Source organism: Rutidosis leptorrhynchoides, chromosome 11 (assembly GCF_046630445.1).
Source record: "Rutidosis leptorrhynchoides isolate AG116_Rl617_1_P2 chromosome 11, CSIRO_AGI_Rlap_v1, whole genome shotgun sequence".
NCBI lineage: Eukaryota > Viridiplantae > Streptophyta > Magnoliopsida > Asterales > Asteraceae > Rutidosis > Rutidosis leptorrhynchoides.
The window spans coordinates 327,049,070-327,056,106 of record NC_092343.1 but is presented as its reverse complement, the minus strand read 5'-3'; the positions used below and the strand labels follow the sequence as shown (position 1 = coordinate 327,056,106).

The 7,037-nt window shown below is 34.0% G+C and overlaps 1 long non-coding RNA gene across 1 annotated transcript; it reads left to right on the top strand.

Annotated features, from left to right (window-relative positions):
• Window positions 1-344: 344 nt before the first annotated feature.
• Window positions 345-1,652, top strand: LOC139876369 (uncharacterized). Its single transcript, XR_011768068.1, has 3 exons — window positions 345-446; window positions 601-690; window positions 1,522-1,652. It is a non-coding gene; the product is annotated as an uncharacterized lncRNA (long non-coding RNA).
• Window positions 1,653-7,037: the final 5,385 nt, after the last annotated feature.

The window sequence follows — 7,037 nt, the reverse complement described above, 5'->3', positions numbered from 1 at the left end:
AAATTCGTAATTTCTAAGATTTTCTTACTCATTTCTCGGATATTCTTATAAAAAGGAGGGTTGTTTACTGTAGCACTTAGTCCTCATTATATTAACTCAACATCAAACAACGCATGTGCTTACGACCTGGTTCATGTCTTGTTTTATCTGTCATGAGCTTTTTCCATAAATCCTAATTTGGATTACTTGGGCTCCACTTCAATAATGGGCCTTTTATTTGCTACTAAACCCATTTACAAGTCATCGACGTGCCCAATTTATATACCCTCAGTTTTATGACACGTTTTGATTTGTTATTACCTTCGGAGTTGGGGGGTATCAGGGGTTCACCACGTGTGAGAGTTCTGACACTCAGGCCTCAGCTGCAGCCCTCTATTTCTATTTACGTGGCCTCCATATTCATATTTATCTTTTTCCTTCTCACAATCAATATGTTTTTAATGATGGTGAGATTGCGTTTTTTTCTTCTTCTTCTTTACAGCCTATTATCTGTCAAATGTTCCTTTCTTTGCGACTCTTATAATGTTTTGTTGGGTATTCCATTCTTTGCAACTCTTAATTTCGCATATATATGGTTTCTATGATTTGAATTTATTTCAGGAACAGGAGGTACCTGTATCAAAGGTTATCGACAAAGACGGGAAGCAATTGGCGTTGCAAATCTTGCTGACAAACGCCGTCCTCGGTGAGGTTTGGATCTGAAATTCATTCGGTTGACTGCTCTTGACAATTTCGGCATCTTTTTTCTCTTTTATGTCTATGTTTTGTTGATTGTTGCTTTATTTGAAACATTTATTTTAGCAAACATTGTAGCTATTGCTTATTTCCGATATTTAAAGTTGTTCCTTCTCTAATTTGTAGTTTATTTTGAGGTAGGTAGCTTTGATTGAACTTTGAAATTTTATTTTGGGATATGGGGGATTTTTTTTTCGTTTTTTATTCAAAGGGAAGATTGGTAGTATTGTTATTACGTATCTAATTATATTTTTATTCATTTTTAGATCAGAAACTTTATTGTTCGGGTTTCGTATTCTGGGGAACTGATATATTCCTTTTAAGCCTTATATAGTAATGTAAACTCAAATGGTATTCAAGGCAAAGGGAATAAATGGTTGGTTCTTCAAAAAAAAAAAAAAAACAAAAAAAAAAATATTCCCAAATTATAAGAACGGTAAAAAGATGCAATATGTGTTTTGGATCTTCAAGATATGTCTGGTATTTTAAAGAGTCATGTATATATATATATTACCAGTGTATATTCTGTGATGAAACTAGCTAGGTTTTTAATGAAGAACATAGTTATAGGTGTGAATATGTGATTTATAGGTGTGAATATGTGATGCAGTTAGGAAGGATGTATGTCTTAATGTATAACTAATTTTATCACATAATGCATATATGAAAATTGAAAATTGTTGAGATCTTTGATGCAAGAACAAAATAAGGCTTGTTAATGTAGGCGAGTATGTAACTTAATTATCTATAACAGTTAGTGTTATACTGATCAAATGTGTGCCACAGGAAATCACGACAATAACTGCATGGTTTGGAGTGTGAGAAGCTCATCAGAATAAGTAATGGAGACATCCTATCTACTCATTATTCATTTCACAGACATCTCATATGCATATATGGTTGACTTTGTTCATGTTTTTTTTGTCGAAACTCAGTACATCAAAACCTGGGCTGTGCATTTGCACAGCCAAAAATACACTAGTATATATATATATATATATATATATATATATATATATATATATATATATATGTGTGTGTGTGTGTGTGTGTGTGTGTGTGTGTGTGTGTGTTTTTACGTATATTTTTATTTAAAAAACTATAAAGTCAACGTCCGAGATCTCCTCGAGATTATTGCGAGATGCCGAGATCCCCCTGAAAAAGTTCAAACGAGATCTCCCCAAGATCCGAATTCTCCAACCTTGCATCCAGGGACGGTTCCATTGCGATGACGATGATGCAGGATGGTTGTGATTTTGTAGGCTGTAAAGCTGAATATGAGATTTGAAGTCTTAATTTTTCAAATTCTTATTCAGAATCGTTTTTTTACACTTAGATGTTTTTTCAAATTTGAAGTCTTAATCGTTTTTCAAATTTAGTAACAAAAGGGCGAAAAGGTAGCATCAGGAGCATTAGAACGGTTATTATTGCATTCACCTCAAGTAAAAGATTTGTTATCAAACGGATCGAATACAAATTTCAAGATTTTGCCAACTGATAATGTCAATAATAATGTCAATGATGCTGAGTGGTTTACAACAGCCACATTCACAAGGTTCATTTCATTTTGCAGGCCATTGGTCTATTTTTCTGTTTATAAAATTAATAATATACAGACATGGATTTTATATTAAGATTTTTATCCTTGAATGTTATATTATGTTATATGTGATTTTATAATAGGACTAGATTTTGTAATTGTAGGTTCCGATTTTCCAAGTAAATCAAGTTAAGCGCTTTCAGATTTGATTTAGTTTGGGTTTATATGCTGATTTAGATTCATTTTAGTTTAGGTTTATCTTTTGAGAAAAGATAGAAGATAAAAAAGAATGAAATGGAGAAGATATATGTTAAATTACAAAAGTACCCTCACATGCCTAGCACATGATTTGTCTTAACGGCTAAAACTAACAGCAATTGGACGGAAGGACGAGGGATGTATACGCCAAATACCACAGGGACGAGAAAAGCAAAAAAGGGTATAAGGACGAGGGATGTATTTTGGGGTGAACCACAGGGAGGAGGAGCGTAATTATGTCTTTGAAAAATTGAGAAGCTATTGAGACGTACGGAAATTCACAATTATGCGAATTTTATTTGAGTAGGTGACATGACTATTCAATTGACTAAATCTTTATTTCCCTACAAGAATTTTGTTACACTCTCCCCTAACGCGCCATTTCAACCCCCTTTCTATCCACAACATGACACTGTTAGGAATTCGGAAGGCTCCAACAAGACAAATGATTTAAACTAATCACTAACCTACGAACGATAAACGATTAATAAATCATAGAACGATAAAAATAAACGTAACGTGATTTAACGTGGTTATATCCCAACTCCAAAACGCGGAGTAAAGTTTACTTCACGGGCGCAAACCAGAGATTTTTCACTATAATTTTCGTGCACATTGTTATGGGTTACATATGGTCCTATTTATAGGAAAAAAACAAACAAGGAAACAACTTTGGGAACAAGTTTCCTTAATCTAGAAACTTTTGGCCGCCCAGCTCTCGCAATCGCGAGCCATCCTTCTTTGTCATTCTCTCATTCGCGATTCTTCAACAGCACACACATCTTTGTTTGTTTTAAGCTCCTTCACTCCAACATACACCAGTAAAGCTGCCTGACGCCGCTAACACGAAGTCAGCAGTGACGGTACGACGACGTTAGTCAGCAACCTGATGGAGAGTAATTGTGGCATCAGGGTGACCTGGCGTGTTCTAATTGGTAAATTTTTTTTTTTAATTTTCAAACAAATATATTACCGTTTAAATTTTTTTCCCTAAATTCAAAAATAATTTATTTTTTCCCTATAAATATCATTTCCATTCTCATTTCTAAATCATATTTCAATTCTTATTTCTAAATAGAACTTCAAATTCGAAGACACAACTTCTCAAATCGTGCGATATAGTTTTGAAATCCGTTGATAAAGACGAAGGTATTTTAGATTTCGTACAAGAGTATTTGATCGATCAACCAGAGTGTATCCAAACATCTCGATCATGCATTCAAAGAGGTTGCTGTGCAACGATCATTGGATGATTACTTTCGGAGACACCAGAATATCCACCTCACAAGTTTAAAAGACAGTTCCGTATGAGTCGTCAATTGTTCGTCTGAATTACAAATGGTATATCTCAAAAATCAAGTAATAATATTCACGTTCATTTTAATTTTGTTGAACGTTATGATTCACTCAATAGACAATCATTTACTATTCTACAAAAGTGTACTTCCGACCTACGCCAATTGGCGTATGGAACCGTTGCGGACATGTTCGATGAATACTTACAGATGAGTGAGGCATTGTCAATATTATGTGTCGACCACTTTTGTAAGTGTATCGTCAAATTATATCGCACAGAGTATTATGGGTGGTCATCAGTTCGGTTTTCTGATTATTGGGTTTGTTTTTATTGGTTTTGAAACTCTTAAAGTCAAAACCGAAAACCAAATTGAAACCGAAATCAAATATCAAAACCAAAATCGAAACCAAACCAAAAACCGAATTTGAATTCTGTTTGGTTTCGGTTAAAACCGAATTCAACATTCAAAATTTATTTTTTTTACTTTTTCCCTACGAGGTGAACAAACATTATCGTGTTAACTCTGTGATATATCTTAATAAACTAATATATATAATTGAACGTATATATACGAAATTACAAAATAGAATAAGCTTATAAAATATTATAATACAATACATATTATATCAAGAAAATACATAAAATCGATAATCATGGGAAAGTCGGTTTGAATTGATTACATGTATAAGAATGTGAAGGGATTAATAATTTAAAAAGGATTTCAAATCCGAGTAAACATACTTTGATTTAAAAAGTTAAATTATCTACTCAAATCCTATATCTAACAATGTACACAATAACATTAATAACTTAATATATTTATTTAATAACGCCAAAATTTATTTCGGTTTTATATTTGGTTTTCGGTTAACCAAATTTAGAAATTTCAAAACCAAAAACCGAACGAAAATTGAATGTGAATTCGGCTTTCGGTTTCGCTTGATCCGAAAACTATTTTTCAAATTCGGTTTGGATTTTTTCGATTTGGTGTTCGGTTTAAATGGTTTCAACCAAACCGATGAACACCGCTACAGAGTATATGAGAAGGCTGACGGATCAAGACATCGCACGTTTATACAGTGCACATGAAGAGAAATCGAAGTTTAAAGTGTGACGACCCGGAAATTTTCGACCAAATTTAAAATTAATCTTAATATGAATTCGACACGATAAGCAAAGTCTGTTATGTTGAGTCTAAAAAATTTTGAACTGTTTCATATATGCAATTACCCTGCGACTGTTATCGACGATTCACGAACAACTATTTGTAAATAGATACATATATATTTAAATATATATATATATATATATATATATATATATATATATATATATATATATATATATATATATATATATATATATATTAATTCGAAATATAATTTGAAATATTATATTATTTAGTTATTAGAATTAATTTTGTAAAATAAAATAGTACAAGATATAATAAAGTTTATTATTAAAATGAATCTATATATATGTATATATAGTATATTAAATGTAATTATTTAATGATTGTAATACTCGTCTGATATTCGATTGTGATTAAACAAACTTAAATACGAAATATCCTACGTAAAAACTGTCGGTAACATATAGCCAAAGGATATTCACGAAAGATGCAATTAATACAAAGTGGCAACTAGATATTTTGTTCCCACGAATGTGAATTATAAATATATATATTCATAATTGTCTTGGTCCAACATGAACCCACTACCTCATTTCTTACTAAATTCTATTTGATTAATAAATGTTCACGGATGTAATAGTTGTAACAGACTCGTCCCACATCGGTGGGAGAGGAAAACAGAGCACTCCTTATAAGGGTGTGGATACCTCTTCTGGTATGACGCGTTTTGAGGGTGTTTACCCGAGAAGCAAATCCGTGAGGTAGAAGTGCGATCCGGGGTTGTACTCGTGCGCGGGTAGCCCGTCGGTGATCGGCTTGTGTCCAAATCGGACAATATCATACTACGGGCTGATGGTGATGTTACTTATGGTATCAGAGCTGGGGCCCGCATCAATGTGCACTGCGGGGACGCAGTGTCCCGAAGGGGGGGGGAGAGTTGTAACAGACTCGTCCCACATCGGTGGGAGAGGAAAACAAAGCACTCCTTATAAGGGTGTGGATACCTCTTCTGGTATGACGCGTTTTGAGGGTGTTTACCCGAGAAGCAAATCCGTGAGGTAGAAGTGCGATCCGGGGTTGTACTCGTGCGCGGGTAGCCCGTCGGTGATCGTCTTGTGTCCAAAGCGGACAATATCATACTACGGGCTGATGGTGATGTTACTATAATATATTGATACACATGTCTACTAGTCCACTTCCTGTTACCTATCTCTATCTATCTTAATTCTACTTCATTCACTGCACCTACTTTCTTGTTGTTTCTTTTCGAGCACCACTTACACCCACTTATTTCAATTGTTTTCCTCCGTAATTTAAGGTAGGATTATGATAGTTACTTTTGTTGTTTTACTCTCCAACAAAACATATTATATATAGACATATAATATGCATATACATATAACAACCTACATACATATATATATGGAGATATCAATCAAACACCATCTTCCACACCATCATCAACCAAAGCCACTGTCTATGTTTCTATTATCTTCAAAGACATATATATGGAGATATTCGTCACCTGCTGCTGTCTTTGGCCGCTACAAACAACCCACCTTCAACAATTGCTATTCGACAATTGATCACCTCCATAAACTCAAAACACAAACCACCTTTTATCACCTCTATAAACCACATGAACCTGGACTAATTGTTGTTGCTATTTTGGATCAAGAACCATAATAAAACAGCTCAAGATCTAACACCACTACTACATCTTTGTTTCTTGATTCAAATGTATTCCATCATCACCTACAAATGGACCAAATCATACGTTACTACTTCTGTTTGCAAACGTCAAGAACCAACTCTAACAACCACCATGTCTATTTCTCTCTTTCTCCTTCTAAAATTCTACTCGAACTGCATAAACAACCACCACTGCTATTTCCTTCGTTTCTATTTTCCGTCGATCAACATCAAGGATCAAAGTTTCTGCAATACAGCTCGTTGCTACTGCTACTATAAAGCTCAAAAATCAACTCAAACACCTATCGAATCACCTCTCAATCTCTCTCTCTCTCTCTCTCTCTCTCTCTCTCTCTTTCTCTCTCTCTTCTTATTTCTTACTG